Genomic DNA, 15369 nt, shown 5'->3' on the forward strand with positions numbered 1-15369 from the left:
AAAGAAAAAAAAAGAAAAATGTAAAAGGCAGGAAAACAGATTCCCTTGCAGACCTCCAGATGTTCAGCCCCACCAACACCCTGACTTTACCTCAGTGAGACCCATTTCAGAGTTCGGACCTGCAGAACTGTAAACTAATAAATCACTATGTCTGTGGTGATTTCTGACAGGTGTCAGGAATTGAACAAAGCATGGTTTGGAGGCTGACGTGAACACAACAGGCAATTCCTGGGCCTGCAGGATGGATGAACTTCAAATGTTCCAGCCAGAAAAAAACTTCTACATCTTGATCTGGCTGGTGGTGTAGACCTATGTTAATATATGTAAATTATCTTTTTTACATATGGTGATGAACCAATTAAAAATCAAAAGGGGAGTTCCCATCGTGGCTCAGTGGGTTAAGAGCCTGACTGTGAGGATGCCGGTTTGATCCCTGGCCTCGCTTGGTGAGTTCAGGATCCAGCACTGCTGCAAGCTGTTATTGTAATTCTTTTTTTTTGTTTGTTTTTTTAGGGCCACACCCACGGCATATGGAGGGTCCCAGGCTAGGGGTCAGATCGGAGCTAGATCTGCTGGCCTACACCACAGCCACAGCAATGCCAGATCCGAGCCAAATCTGTGACCTACACCACAGCTCATAGCAATGCCGGATCCTTAACCCACTGAGTGAGGTCAGGGATCAAACCCACCACCTCTTCGTTCCTGGTCAGATTCGTTTTCATTGCGCCACGACGGGAACTCCATTGTTATCATAATTCTTTAACAGCAAGTTCCAGTTAGGCAGATAAATCATATAGCCCCCCACCATGAACAAATTATTGAAAAGGAGGCATTTGGGGAGAAGGTACCCAGGGGACGAAATCACGGACCCTGCTACACCCCATTGCAATGCTTCCAGGTTACAGCAAAGGAAAAAGGAGCAAGCAATCCCAGTTGCTCTTTGGGTCTGACCACGCTCACACCCTCTGCCCCGCTGACCACATTGGCCTCATCAGCACAAGGATGAGCTCAGAACAGTCAGGGATGTGGATCTATAAACCCTCACTCCCGTCCCAAACCAAACGGCCCTCTCCATCCTCCCTGGTCAAAATCCGTGTGCTTAAAAGCATCACATGGGACTCATTCAAGGTAATTAACAACCTGTTCGTTGTCATAAACCAGCCCCACTCCCCGGATCTTTCCCCAACCTTGGGACGGAGCTGAAAGGCAGACAAATTTGGTTTCCATTTATCTTTGGGTTGAACTTTTTTTTTTTCTGGCTGAACGACATCCTGTAGTCTATTTTATGTTCAGCGACTCTGGCGTCCCTGTAAGAGTCACCTTGCAGGAGTGGTCTGGCGAATTCATCCCAGGGAGGGCTGCTTTCTTAGGGACGTGAGGGTGATTTGATGGGGGTCTGTGACTCAACCAGCTCCCCTAAGGCTAGAGATACATAATCGTGACCCGTTGGGCTCAGCTGACAGCCGGTGTCCACAGCCAAAGACGTGAGACTTCGGGTGATTCCAGAACCCCCACCCTCACCCCAGCCTTCCCGTTTTCCGGCTGAAGACAGGGAGATCATAGAGCAGGGACCATCCAGCCCACGGTGCTCTGTCCTGACCTGCAGACGCTGTAAGAGACGAGTATTCTTGTTATATAAGACCTGTGTCCTGGGCAATATGTCATGCAGTGGTTGATAACTAATAGAGAAAGAACCTAAACGATGCCATCTCATGCAGCATCTGGATATAAAATCTTCTAGAAGGACCGGGATTGGTACTATCTGTGGTGTGTAAGCACCCCTGGACCCATCACTGAATCCAGGAGAGAGCTATTCGGTGACTGGCCCAGCCAGTGGCCAAAAGGGGACACTCACCTTGCAGAGGAAGGAGGTGGAGAGAGGTCCTCCCGAGACAATAATGCTGGCAGACCAAGACGATGTCAAAAGCAGTGACCTCACTGCTTATCCATCTCCCCCTCCTGTTAGCTGCCGTGATGTCTTCTGCTGATGTCGATAGCCCGATGCTATGAAAGATACTTCTGCTGATAGTGACTCTGCTCGGACCGTGGCTGCCAAGGCCATGGCCAAGGTCAGTCTCCCACTGAAGCTGGAACTCTCAACCCACTGAGACCTCGAGTGGCATCTTTACCTTTTGTGGCCATTTGACTTTACTCCTGGCCTTAGGAATCAAGTGCTATTCTAAGTAGGGTGCACAGCAGATGGCTCCAGGGATACAGCATGAAACCAGTCAGCATTTGCTCCAGTTTCTCTGTTAGAACGCAGCACACACTCCTCAGAGTTCCTTTTATTTATTTGTTTGTTTGTTTTTGCTTTTTAGGGCCACCCCGGTGGCATATGGAGGTTCCCAGGCTAGGGGTGGAATCGGAGCTGTAGCTGCTGGCTGTGCACCACAGCCACAGCAACGAACGATCCAAGCCACGTCTGTGAACTACCCCACAGCTCACGGCAACCTGGATCCTTAACTCACTGAGCAAGGCCAGGGATCGAACCCACGTCCTCATGGATACTAGTCGGGTTCACTTCCGCTGCACCACGTAAGGGGACTCCAGAGTTCCTTTTATTTAGAAAAGGGGTTCTCGGGAGTTCCTGCTGTGGCTCAGTAGTAACAAACCCGTCTAGTATCCATGAGGATGCAGGTTCAATCCCTGGCCTCGATCAATGGGTTAAAGGATCCAGCGTTGCCATGAGCTGTGGTGTAGGCCAGCAGCTGTAGCTCTGATTCGACCCCTAGCCTGGGAATTTCCATATGCCATGGGTTTGGCCCTAAAAAGCAAAAAAAAAAAAAAAACCAAAAAAAAAAAAAAAAGAAAGAAAGAAAAGAAATATAGAAAAGTGGTTCTCAACCTTGGCTGCACATGAGAATTACCTGGGGAGCTTTTAAAAATAATGCAGACGTCTAGGCCACCCTCCAAGCCAGTTATATTAGATTCCCGAGGGGGAGACTGATTTGGGTCTTTTAAAGCTCCTGCAAAGGATTCCTGGGTTCTACTCAGGGTCATAACCACTGGTTTGGAGTGAGATCAGGCCACGAATCAATTGCACTCCCCGAAGGTGAGTGAGGCCACCCTTAGAGGCACCTCAGCCCCCCCAACCATTACTCCCCCCCATTACTCCCCCAAACCATCACCTGCCCCCCCACCACCACCAACAGCAAGTTCTGTCATTTCCAGCTTCTCTCTGTCCATTTCAGTCCCACTGCAAGTCACCACCACCACATGCCCCGACCACTCTGGAAACCCCCTCCCCTCCCCCTGCTCCCCACTTTCCATCTGTGCCCCCCTGGATGCTTCTCTACACAAGAGCCAGCGCTCCTTTTAAAACACAAATCAGGCACCGCAGCCTTGGCTGCAAACCCATCAATGACGTCCAAAGGAACTTGAAACCCCAACTCCTCATGAAGACGTCAGGAGTCCAGTTCCTGCTCCCCCTCTGACATTGGGCTCATGCCCTATCCTATTAGGCCAGCCCCATGCAGTAGAACTTTCTGTGACAATGAAAACGTCCTCCATCAGCACCAGCCTCGTGGGGCCCCTGAGCACTTCAAACGTGGGTAGCACAAATCAGAGGCCCGCTTTTAAGAGTATAGTTGATTTACAGCGTTGTGTCAATTTCTGCTCTATAGCAGAGTGACCCAGTCATACATATATACACATACGTATTGTTTTTCTCATACTATCTTCCTTTAAGTGTATGTAATGTTCACTCATTTCAACTTAAATAGCAGAGTTCCCGTGGCGGCAGCACAGTGGAAATGAAGCTGACTCGGATCTATGAGGACGTAGGTTCGATCTCTGACCGAAATCAATAGTGAGTTAAGGATCTGGCGTTGTTGTGAGCTATGGTGTAGGTCACAGATGGGGCTCGGATCCCGAGCTACTGGGGCTGTGACTGTGGTGTAGGCTGGTGGCTACAGCTCTGATTCGCCCGCTAGCCTGGGAACTTCCATATGTCACAGGTGCGGCCCTAAAAAGTAAAAGTGGCTAGTAGCAATCATATTGGATGGCACAGAACCTTGATTTCAAGCATGCCAAGTTCTTTACCTCTCCAGGTTCAAAACAACAGTGCCCTCTGCTTGGGACAGGACATGAGTGAGAAGTGCTTCCCCAAAAGGAAATCGGGGGGAGATATTCCCACAGCAGGAGATGATGGAGAGGAAAGAGCAGGTGTTGTCGTCCCACTGAGGAGGACGTCAGGGGTGACTCTGAGAGCCAAGGGCAGGGAATGATGAGGGGACGGGCCCCCAACGCAGCATTCAATTCAGAGCAGTGATCAGATATGAATGTGCTGCAGTGTGAAACGGAGGAGCAAGTTGTAGGGAAAAAGACCCAGGGTCCACTGATACAAAGTCGGAAATCTGCACACCTAAACCATAAATGCTTATAGTTGCACACATATTAGGGAAAACCAAAGAAAAGCAACAGAATGATAAACACAAAATTCATAATCAAGGTGCCTTCTAAGGGAAGAGAAGGAGCTAGGGTCAGAAAGGGTCATTTCCGTCCGCCCTGGGCACAGGTAACATGAGGTGTGTTGCTGTAGAGAACTTAAAACAGGAGTTTCTATTGTTGCTCAGCACGTTAAGAACCTGTCCGTGAGGATGCAGGTTCAATCCCTGGCCTCACTCAGTGGGTTAAGGATCTGGCAGGGACGTGGCTTGGATCTGGCATTGCTATGGCTCTGGTGTAGGCTGGCAGCTGCAGCTCCAATTTGACCCCTCACTGGGAAAATTCCATATGCCTCAGGAGTGGCTGTAAAAAGATTTTTAAAAGAGAGAGAGAGAATTTGAGAACAATAGAACGAGTTAAAAATCAATCTTTCAAAACAATAGAACAAGTTAAAAATCAATCAGTCCCTTTTTTAATTTCACCAAGCTCCAGCAGTTACAAACAATGTCAGCCATAAAATACTCTTCCCCCCAAAAAGCTTTTGTTGGTTTAAGCTTTAAAAATTGTGGCAATTACAGGAGAGATGTAGATACAAATATAGAACTACACGTACATATATATGTAGATATGTAAACGTCAAATTTTCATGTGTTATTGCTTATACTCTGTGCCAGTTACAATTTTTTGTCTCTCAGATCCAAATTCATTCTTCTCTCACCTGTGTTGAGAGTTTGGAGCTGGACCCTGTAAACAGTTCTCCTTTTCAAGCTGACATAATGTTGACTGTCAGTAGAGGGCGCTGGAGAGATACTGCAAAAGGAAGGAGCTTCTGATACTTTTCTTCTCCAACGACTGCACAGCCAGCAGGTGGCTTCAGGAGGTGGTTTCTAGGGGGTCTCACCAGCGCCCCAAGGAGAGGCTTCCTAATGGGTGTGTGAACATCCCAGCTGATTGTGCTCACTAGCCCTGTTCTCAGTACTTCTGTGAACTAGGCAGTGAACCTCAGCCCTTCCGCTCTCACAGGGTCTAATCTCAGTCCTGAAGAGGCAGCATCTTTCAATTTGTTCCTTCCCTGATGAAGTAGGTGTAACTCTAAGGCCTCCTCCTTGCGTACCTGCCCTGGATGATCCTCAGGATTTATAATATGATGAATTCTAATCCTGCGGTCAGATAATGTTTTATGGCTAGTTGACTTTAGGAAAGGGACATTTAGGAGTTCTCACAGTGGTGCAGTAGGTTAAGAATCTGACTGCAGCAGCTCAGGTCACTGCGGAGGTACAGGTTTGATCCCTGGGCCAGCCAAGTGAGTTAAAGGATCCAGCGTGGCCGCAGCTGCAGTATCCTAAAAGACAAAAAAAAAAAAAAAAAAAAAAAAAAAAAAAAAAAAGGATAGAGAAAAGATTTGAAACACAGGAGGATTTGACATGCCATTGCTGGCTTAAGGATAGATGGGGGCACGTGGCAAGGAATATGCTAGGAGCTAAGGGAGGCCCCCAGCTGACAGCTAACAGGAAATAAAGATCTCAGTCCAGCAACCATAAGGAATTGAACTCTGCCAACAACAAAATGAGCTTGGAAGCAGGCTTTTTCCCAGAGCCTCCATATAAAAACTCAGCCCTGGACATTCCTGGTGCCTCGGCTAGTTAAGGATCCAGTGTCATCACTGCTGTCGCTCAAGTCACTGCTGTGGCACGGGTTCAATCTCTGGCCCAGGAACTTCTGCATGCCATGGACGCAACAAAAAAGAAAACCCAGTCCTGCTGATGCCTTGGTGTCAGTCTTGGCATACCCTGAGCAAAGAACTGATAACCTATACAACTGTGAACTAACAAATAGCTTGGATTATTTTAATTTTTTTTTTTTTTGGTCTTTTCTAGAGCCACACCTGCAGCATGTGGAGATTCCCAGGCTAGGGGTCCAATCGTAGCTATAGCTGCCAGCCTATGCCAGAGCCACAGCAACCTAGGATCTGAGCTGCATTCTACCTTCTGTCTCTACAAATCTAACCACTGGGCCCCTCCTATCAGTGGAATCATGTTCTTCTGTGACCAACTTATTTCACTTGACATACTTTTTTTTTTTTTTTTTTGGTCTTTTTGCCTTTTCTAGGGCAGCTCCCATGGCATATGAGGTTCCCAGGCTAGGGGTCTAATTGGAGCTGTAGCTGCTGGCCTGCACCACAACAACAACGCAGGATCCGAGCCGCATCTGCAACCTACGCCACAGCTCATGGCAACACAGGATCCTTAACCCACTGAGCAAGGCCAGGGATCAAACCTGCAACCTCATGGTTCCTAGTCGGATTCGTTAACCACTGAGCCATGACGGGAACTCCTCACTCAACATACCTTCAAGGTTCTATCATGTGCCAGAATTCCCTCCCTTTTTAAGGCTGAAGAGTAGCCCATTGCAGAGATATACCACATGCTGTTTAACCATTTATCTGTCAATGGATACGGGGACTGCTTTCAGCTTTTGGCTACTGAGAATAATGCTGCTATGCATATCAAATAGCATATTGTGCTGCTATGCTGTACAAATATCTCTTCCTCAAGTCCCTATTTTAAATTATTGGGGGTACATACCCCAAAGGAGAATGGCTGGATCCTACGGTAATTCTGTGTTTACCTTTTTGGAAGAAGCACCCTACTGTTTTCCATAGCAGCTAATTAGGTATTGTTTTAAACTCCCAAACGCATGTGCATTTGTTATTCAGCAATAGAAAACTAATACACGTGAGTGTTCTCTCTCAGCCCCGGAGAGAGTAACTGCTTCCTGCATCTGCTGTCCCCACATTTCTTAGAGCTTCTTTATGTCTCTTTGTAGCTAATCCCCTCTTCCAGTTAATTTTTTTAACAAAATGTTCCCTATTCAAATTACTGGTGTTTTATATATCTCCTGAGTGATCCCTGAGAGAGAGCATCTTTAATAAGCATTGTGTTCTATTCGGAAGTTAGTGGGTTTTTTATTATTATTGGAGTATAATTGACTTACAATGTTGCATTAGTTTCTGGTATACAGCAAAATGATTCCTTTATATACATATATAATACATACATTCTTTTTCATTTTCTTTTCCATTATGGTTTATTACAAGATGTCGAATGTAGTTCTCTGTATGCTACAGTAGGATTTTGTTGTTTATCCATTTTATATAAAATAGTGAGTATCCATTAATCCCAAACTCCTAATTTATTCCTTCCCAAGCTCCTTTCCCCTTTAGTAACAGTAAATTTGTTCTTTATGTCTGTGAGTCTGTTTTGACTTTGTAAATAAATTCATTTTATCATATTTTAGATTCCACATGTAAGCGATACCATATGGTATTTGTCTTTCTCTTTCTGACTTATTCCACTTAGTATGATAATCTCTAGGTCCATCACATTACTGCAAATGGCATGATTTCATTCTTTTTTATGGTTGTATAATATTCCATTGTATATAGGTACCACATCTTCTTTATCCATTCATCCCTGTCGATGGGCATTTAGGTTGCTTACATGTCTTGGCTCCTGTGAATAGTGCTGCAGTGAACATAGGGGTGCATGTATCTTTTACACAGAAGTTCATTTGGAGAACTAATTATACACCCAGCCCGTAATATACAAAAAAAAAAAAAAAAAATTCAGCAACATCTCCTCATTTTCAGCTGTAAATTCATAAGTTTGAATTGGTTCCAATTTGTTTTGGATGCAATTCATATCTCTAACTTCTGTACTATTATATATTCCTTGTTTGAATAGAATATTGGAAACAAATAATAATACCACAGAGACCTTGAGTTTGTCACTTCTGTCATTCTATCTGACCATTTGGAGTTTTTATCTGAGATTAAAATTTAAAACAGTGGAGTTCCTGATGTGGCACAGTGGGTTAAGAATTTGACTGCAGCAGCTCCAGTTGCTGTGGAGGTGCAGGTTCGATCCCTGGCCTGATGCAGTGGGTTAAAAAGGATCCGGCCTTGTGGCATAGGTCACAGCTGCCACTCGGGTTCAATCTCTAGCCCAGGAACTTCCATATGCTGCAGGTGCAGCCATTAAAAATTAAAAATTAAAAAATAATAAAATTTTCAACAGTGAAAAGATAGGAACTACAAAGTGTAAATTTTTGGTAGTTCCAAATTTTGATTCATATATTAAATATTTTACAGAATTTGAATAATATGTTTAAAATAGAAATGTATACGTCCTTTGAAATGACATTTTAAATCTAAGTATGAATCAAGAAAATAATAATTATTACCGAATAGTAAATGACCCTTACTAAAAGCAGTTTGTTGTATAAAAGAGGGAGGTTCTAAAAAATAATCTACCCTTGGAGTTTCCATCATGGCACAGCGGAAACAAATCTGACTGGGAACCATGAGGTTGCAGGTTCGATCCCTGGCCTCACTCAGTGGGTTAAGGATCCGGTGTTCCTGTGAACTGTGGTGTAGGTCGCAGACACAGCTTGGATCTGGTGTTACTGTGGCTGTGGTGTAGGCCACTGGCTGTAGCTCAGATTCGACCCCTAACCTGGGAAACTCCATATGCTGTGGGTGCGGCCCTAAAAGCCAAAAAACACAAAAAAATCTACCCTGGGTGTGAAATACTGAGTGTGCCACTGGGGCATATACTCAGTAATGGTAATGGTACCATTAAATTTGTACTCATTGTATTGTTATAAATATTATTTGTCATTATTCAATATATTAAAGCAGTTTTAATCCAACAGCTCAAAGAAATACAGAGTAAGTCTAATTCTACCTTCTAAATTTGCTTCTCTAATCTTGTCCTCCCTAACTTAATTTCCCTCAACCATTTGAGTAGATGTTGCTGAATCTGTGGTATATTTTAGAAGCTGGCTGTGTAATTAGTTCTCCAAATGAACTTCTGTGTAAAAGATACATGCACCCCTATGTTCACTGCAGCACTATTCACAGGAGCCAAGACATGTAAGCAACTTAAATGTCATCAACAGATGAATGGGTAAAGAAGATGTGGTACATATATACAATGGAATATTATGCAGCCATAAAAAATGAAAAACAGGGAGTTCCTATCTTGGTGCAGCAGAAATGAATCTGACTAGGAACCATGAGTTTTTGGGTTCAATCCCTGGCCTCGTTCAGTGGGTTAAGCATCCCAGAATGCCATGGGCTGTGGTATGGGTCGCAGGCACGGCTCTGATCTGGTGTTGCTGTGGCTCTGGCATAGGCTGGCAGCAACAGCTCGGATTAGACCCCTAGCCTGGGAACCTCCATATGCCGCGGATGCAGCCCTAAAAAGAAAAAAAAAAAAGTCAAAACAAACAAAAAAAGAATGAAAAACAGTAACTTGAAAAGATATATGCCCCCCATGTTCATTGCAGCATTAATAATAATAGCCAAGATAGGAAAAAACCCTAAGTGACCATTGATGAATGAATGGATAAAGGAAATGTGAGATTATATATATATATGTATATGCTGTTCAGCCATTTAAAAAAAAAAAAAAGAAGGAAATCTTGCCATTTGCAACAACATGAATGGAATACGGGGACATCACACTAAATGAAATAAGTCAGAGAAAGACAAGTACCACATATACCATATGATCTCATATTTACATGTGAAATCTAAAAAAAAAATAAAGCTCATGGATACAGAGCAGATCAATAGTTGCCAGAGGTAGGGACCAGGGGGTGGGCAAAACAGGCGATGGGGGTTAAAAGTGACAAACTTCCTGTTATAAAACAAGAAAGTCTCGGAAGTGTAATACACAAGACGGCAACTATAGCTGTTAATACCATATTGCATATTCAAAAGTTGCTAAGAGAGTAGATCTTAAATGTTCTCACAATAGGAAAGAGAATTTAGTGTCACTATGTTTGGTGCTGGAGATTTACTAGACTCATTACGATCATTTCACAATATATACAAATATCGAATCATTATGTTCTACACCTAAAACTAATATAATGCTACATGTCAATTATAAGTCAATTTCAAGTTTGAAAACAAAGTATAAGGGTAACAAACAGAACCAGAACAAGGTCATCAATTTTCTAGATTCTACAGGAGTGTGCTGTGATGGCAAAGTAGAAAAAGGTACCCTGGAGCAAAGGCACAACAGGATGGAGATGCTGGGGATCGAACCCAGGACCTCATGCATGCTAAGCATGCGCTCTACCACTGAGCTACATCCCCACCTTGTGGCCTGTGCCTTTCTTAAAGTACCTTCATGAAATGAAACAGAAATTTTTCATCTGCCCTCCCCCCTTAAATAAGTCAGGTTACAGTGGCCATCAAGAGTGACAGGAAATTTCTTTTTCTTCCTGTGCCTTTTGCACTATTGTATTGTCTACTTAAAACAAATGAAAATGTAAAGTAAAATAGGAGAAAATTAAAAGTTAAACCAAACCGCTTTCCTGCAACAACGCCCTCATCTTACAGGTAGAAAACCGAGGCCAAATAAGAGAAGTGCCTCCTCTGTCCACAGAGCTTCCAGCTGGCCCCATTGGGGAGCCACCTCCCTCTGAACCCCAGAGGCCCTCATTCTTCCCTGGGTTAAAGCACTGAACACACCTTGCTGCCATCATTTCCATGCCTTATCCATCTCTGTGCCCTCAGTACCCAGCTCAAGGCATCTACCATTTTTGTTCATCCCGAAACCAGTATTTGTTGAAGACGGACAATGATTCCAAAGTTCTGGCAAGTGCACAAGTTCAATGAATAAACTCTTGGTCGAAGTTCCCCCCTGACCTTGTAGAGAGGGCTGCCATGCACTACTACACAATTTCAGAAAGTGCCACTTGCATAGTCTATTATTTACCTGGTCCCCCTGGATTTGTGCAGTGCACAACCTATCTAACTATACCTAGTAGAACAGTCCATGTGTCCAATGGTCCAGCGGAAAAGATAAGTGGAACAAAGCAGCATGTATTTCTTTTTCTTGGAATTAGGACAATGAAGGAAAAGTAACAGGTGTATGAGAGAGAACAAAAGGAGTGATTTTGTTTCACATAAGCCATGCTGAGAAAGTCATATTTAAACTGGAAATTATGTTAGGAATTTATTTAGTTTTTTCTTTTTTTTCCTTTTTTTTAGGTCCGCACCCGCAGCAAATGGAGGTTCCCAGGCTAAGAGTGGAATCGGAGCTGTAGCCACCGGCTTACACCACAGCCATAGCAACGCCAGATCAAAGCCAAATCTGCCACCTACACCACAGCTCATGGCAATGCCGGATCCTTAACCCACTGAACAAGGCCAGGGATTGAATCAGCAACTTCATGGTTCCTAGTCGAATTTGTTCCTGCTGAGCCTTGACAGGAACTCCTTATTTAGTTTATTTAGTTAGGAATTTATTTATGTAGTTGCTAGTGACAAAGACCCAACTTAGTAGCTTTAATAAAACAGTTTCCTTTTTCTCTCAATCCATGAGAAGCCAGAATCAGCACAGCACTGATTTGACAGCCCCACCAGTTATCAGGAGCCCAGCCTCCTTCTGTTTCTCTGTTCCCTATTCCTTGCCGTGTGGCTTTCATTCTCAAAGTCGCCTCATGATCCAAAGTGGTTGCTAGAGCTCCAGCCACCACAGCTACATCACAGGCAACAGGTCAGGGCAAGGATATTAGAGAAATAAGGAGATGTGCCCCTACTTATTTAAGGAGCTATGTTCTTGGTCACATGAATGTACCATACTGTGAGAGGGGCTGGGAAATGTAGTCTCTAAGGCATTGCCCAGAGTCGTTACTAAAAAGGGGGAATTGTTATTGAGAGGCAACAAGCAGCCTCTGCTATAGACTGGAGTTAATTCAGTGAAAGAATTGGCGAGAGCAGCTTCTAGGCAGAGGGAAAAACAAGTACAAAGTCCCAAAGAAGAGGAGGCTGGTGCATTCTCAGGACGGAAAGAAGGTGACCAGAGCACATTGAATGGGAGGCAATGAGGAACCAGGAGAAAGAGAAGGACCCAGCCCCCTTTTGCCCATTGGCACAGCCAGGTACCTACCTTCCATTATGGGCAGCGTCTCGGAGGCAAGGAGACCCCTGTCCAGAGTCTAACCTCACCTCTCACTGAGCGCCCTCGGCTGTCTTTTAACTTGACTGAGCCTCTCTTTCCTTACCTGTACAACAAGAATGATATGCGACCAACCTATAGATTTAGTATGCACATTAAATGATATAATACACATAAGGATGTTAGCCCAGCCCCTCACACATATTTAGCACGCATTTTTATTAATTGACATATTCAGCAGGCATTATTATTTATTGGTTTAAATAAAATTTATTTTATTTATTGACATATTTAGCACGCATTATTTATTGACATCCTTGACCAAAAAGATCGCAGAATTCTGACAATCAACAGTCAAGGTTAGAACCCCAGCCTCTAACCAAGGGCTTTGCACCCAGTGCTCCCCAAACGGTGGCTCTTCCTATCGTGACTATTGCCAAGGACGGTAGACAATTCGTCCGAGTTTCTTCCAGTCTCTTTATTGCCTGCTTCCCTGCCATGCCAGCCAACCACAGATCTAGCCAATCTTCAGGTTACCCACCTCAATGGCAAACTAGAAACGAGGGTGCCAGGGTGGGAAGCGCCACCCCAGGGTGCTAACAGACCCCCACCAGCACCACCAGGTGCCTGGTGAGAGCCCCAAGCAGGCTCTCTCTCTTGGGCTCAGCCTCTCAGAGTGAATCAGCTCAGCCCCACTGCAGAAACACTCACCGCCCTGAACTTTAATAAAACCCATGCTTAGACTCCAGGAACCATCACCCTTTATAGCCTCATCGATTTTTTCAGCCTATTTTTATTATTCCTCTTCCCGGTGAGGGTTGTATAATATTTGGGGGCTGCATTCCTTTCATAAATAAGTAAATATGTTGGTAAATACTGATAAGAGCTACCATTTATTCAGCACTTGGCATGGGGCCAGGGATGATCCTGGGCGAGGCTTGGCCTCCCTTATTTTTATTCCATCATCACAACAGCCCAGTGAGGCTGCCACTCTAGTGGTCCCCATTCGACAGAGGAGGAGACTGAGGCTCAGAGACGTGAGGCCACTTGCCCCCAGAAGGAGCAGCATAGTTGCTATGGAAACAGTCTGGCCGTTCCTTAAAAAGTTAAATAGATAGTTGACATCTGACCCAGCAATTCCGCCTCTAGGTGTCCACCCCAAAACAACGAAGACATGGAGTTCCCGTTGCGGCGCAGCGGAAACAAATCAGACCAGGAACCATGAGGTTGTGGGTTCTATCCCTGGCCTCGCTCAGTGGGTTTAGGAACTGGCATTGCTGTGAGCTGTGGTGGAGGTCACAGATGCAGCTCGGGTCCTGCACTGCCGTGACTGTGGTGCAGGCCGGTAGCTGTAGCTCTGACTCAGCCCTTAGCCTGGGAACTTCCAGATGCTGTGGGTGTGGCCCCAAAAAGCAAAAACAAAAACAAAAAAATCTTGAACGTACTAAGCCCCACTGAATTACGTACTTGAACATGATAAATTTTATGGTAAGTGATTTAGATCACAGGGTTGATTTGTTTTTCTGGGGTTTTGTTTGTTTGGGTTTTTTTGTGGGTTTTTTGTTTGTTTTTTTTTTTTGGTTTGGTTTTTTGTTTGTTTTTGTTTGTTTTGGGCAAGAGGCAGTGTGGGGATTGAAGCGCAAGGTTATCTGATCCAAAATCTCAAGGACCAGCTTCTGAGCAGCTCATGTGGATACAGACCCAAACTCCACTTCACTTCCTACATGCACTCCTGCCCTCAGGCCCCACTAACCAAGCTTTTGGGGTTGATGCCAGGCCAGACAGGCAGGCAGGGAAATGCCAAGTGCCCAAATGAGGAGCTGATGATGGGGCCTGCCAATAGTCCTTGACCCCCACACCCGCCCCCAAGCCTGGGGCCGTCTCCTCCCAGCCTGGGGCCCAGAACAGCAGCATTGCTTGCAGCCACCTGAAGCACTGCTTTATGGGCTTCTCAGCAGTCAGCAAGTGAATCACAGCTGCCCGAGTGAGGCCTGCAGGCCCTTTAACACCAACGAGCCCATTCCAGAGGGAAGGGGGGAGATGCTTGGTGCTCATGAATTTTGCTTCATTGATATAAAATAATTTATTCTTCTCCTGCAAATCTTCCCAATTTCCATCTCCCCCCTGCCCAAAGAAGACTCCAAGCAAAAGGCAAGACGGCTTGGCACAAAGGATACAGACTTTTTTTTTTTTTTTTGGCCCTGCCTGTGGCAGGTGGAAGCTCCCGGGCCAAGGATCGCCCCCCTGAGCTGCTGCAGTGACAATGCCGGATCCTGAACCTCCTTCGCCACAAGGGAACTCCGAAGACATTCTTCATAGCCTGAGAAGCTGGGGTCAGATCTCGGCTCCTGCCACAGAGTGGCCTCAAGGGGGCGCTTCCTTTCTCTGAGGCTTAGTTTCCCCATCTGTCAAGTGGGGCTCATAACATCCACCTCTTTCAAGGTGATCCTGAAACTAGGAAATGCAGGATCTGGACGTTGTAGCGTGCAGCGGGGCTCGGCGCCTGGTAGCTGTTATGATTAACTGTCTTCTCCACATCGTTTCCCCCAGCACACTGAAGTGTGCAGTCGGCAGCAACCGTGGGATCCAAGAAACGTCTGAAATTTCCCTGTACCTGGGACACTTGTTTACACCAGGCTCCCAGCCCCAGAGTTTCTGATTCAGGAGAGAGACTGAAGATACTGCATTTTTACTGATAACCAACTCAAGGTGTAAGACTTTCAGATAATGATTTTCAGCCCTGGCTATACATTGTAATCACCTAGAAAAGGTTAGGGCTTTTTGTTTTTTGCTTTTATGCCTAGATCCTACCCCCAGAGATTCTGATACATTGGGGCCTTTGTGTGGCCAGGACATTGGGATTTTTCAAGCCCCTGGTAATTGCACTGTGCATCCAGGGCTGAGAACCGCTGCCCTGAGCCAGCGCTTCTCAAGGTGAGGTCCAGGGACCCACAGCATCAGCATCTCTGGGAACTTGTTAAAAAATGCTAATTCTTGGAGCGTACCA

The 15369-nt window shown here is 45.2% G+C and overlaps 1 non-coding gene across 1 annotated transcript; it reads right to left on the bottom strand.

Annotated features, from left to right (window-relative positions):
* Positions 1-10480: 10480 nt before the first annotated feature.
* On the bottom strand, positions 10481-10552 carry TRNAA-AGC (transfer RNA alanine (anticodon AGC)). The gene has a single exon. It is a non-coding gene; the product is annotated as a tRNA-Ala (tRNA).
* Between the last annotated feature and the right edge of the window lie 4817 nt (positions 10553-15369).

Source organism: Sus scrofa, chromosome 3 (genome assembly GCF_054392235.1).
Source record: "Sus scrofa isolate SSC_HxYL_T2T_F1_AM1 chromosome 3, Sscrofa_HxYL_maternal_Yorkshire_Landrace_v2.0, whole genome shotgun sequence".
NCBI classification, from domain to species: domain Eukaryota; kingdom Metazoa; phylum Chordata; class Mammalia; order Artiodactyla; family Suidae; genus Sus; species Sus scrofa.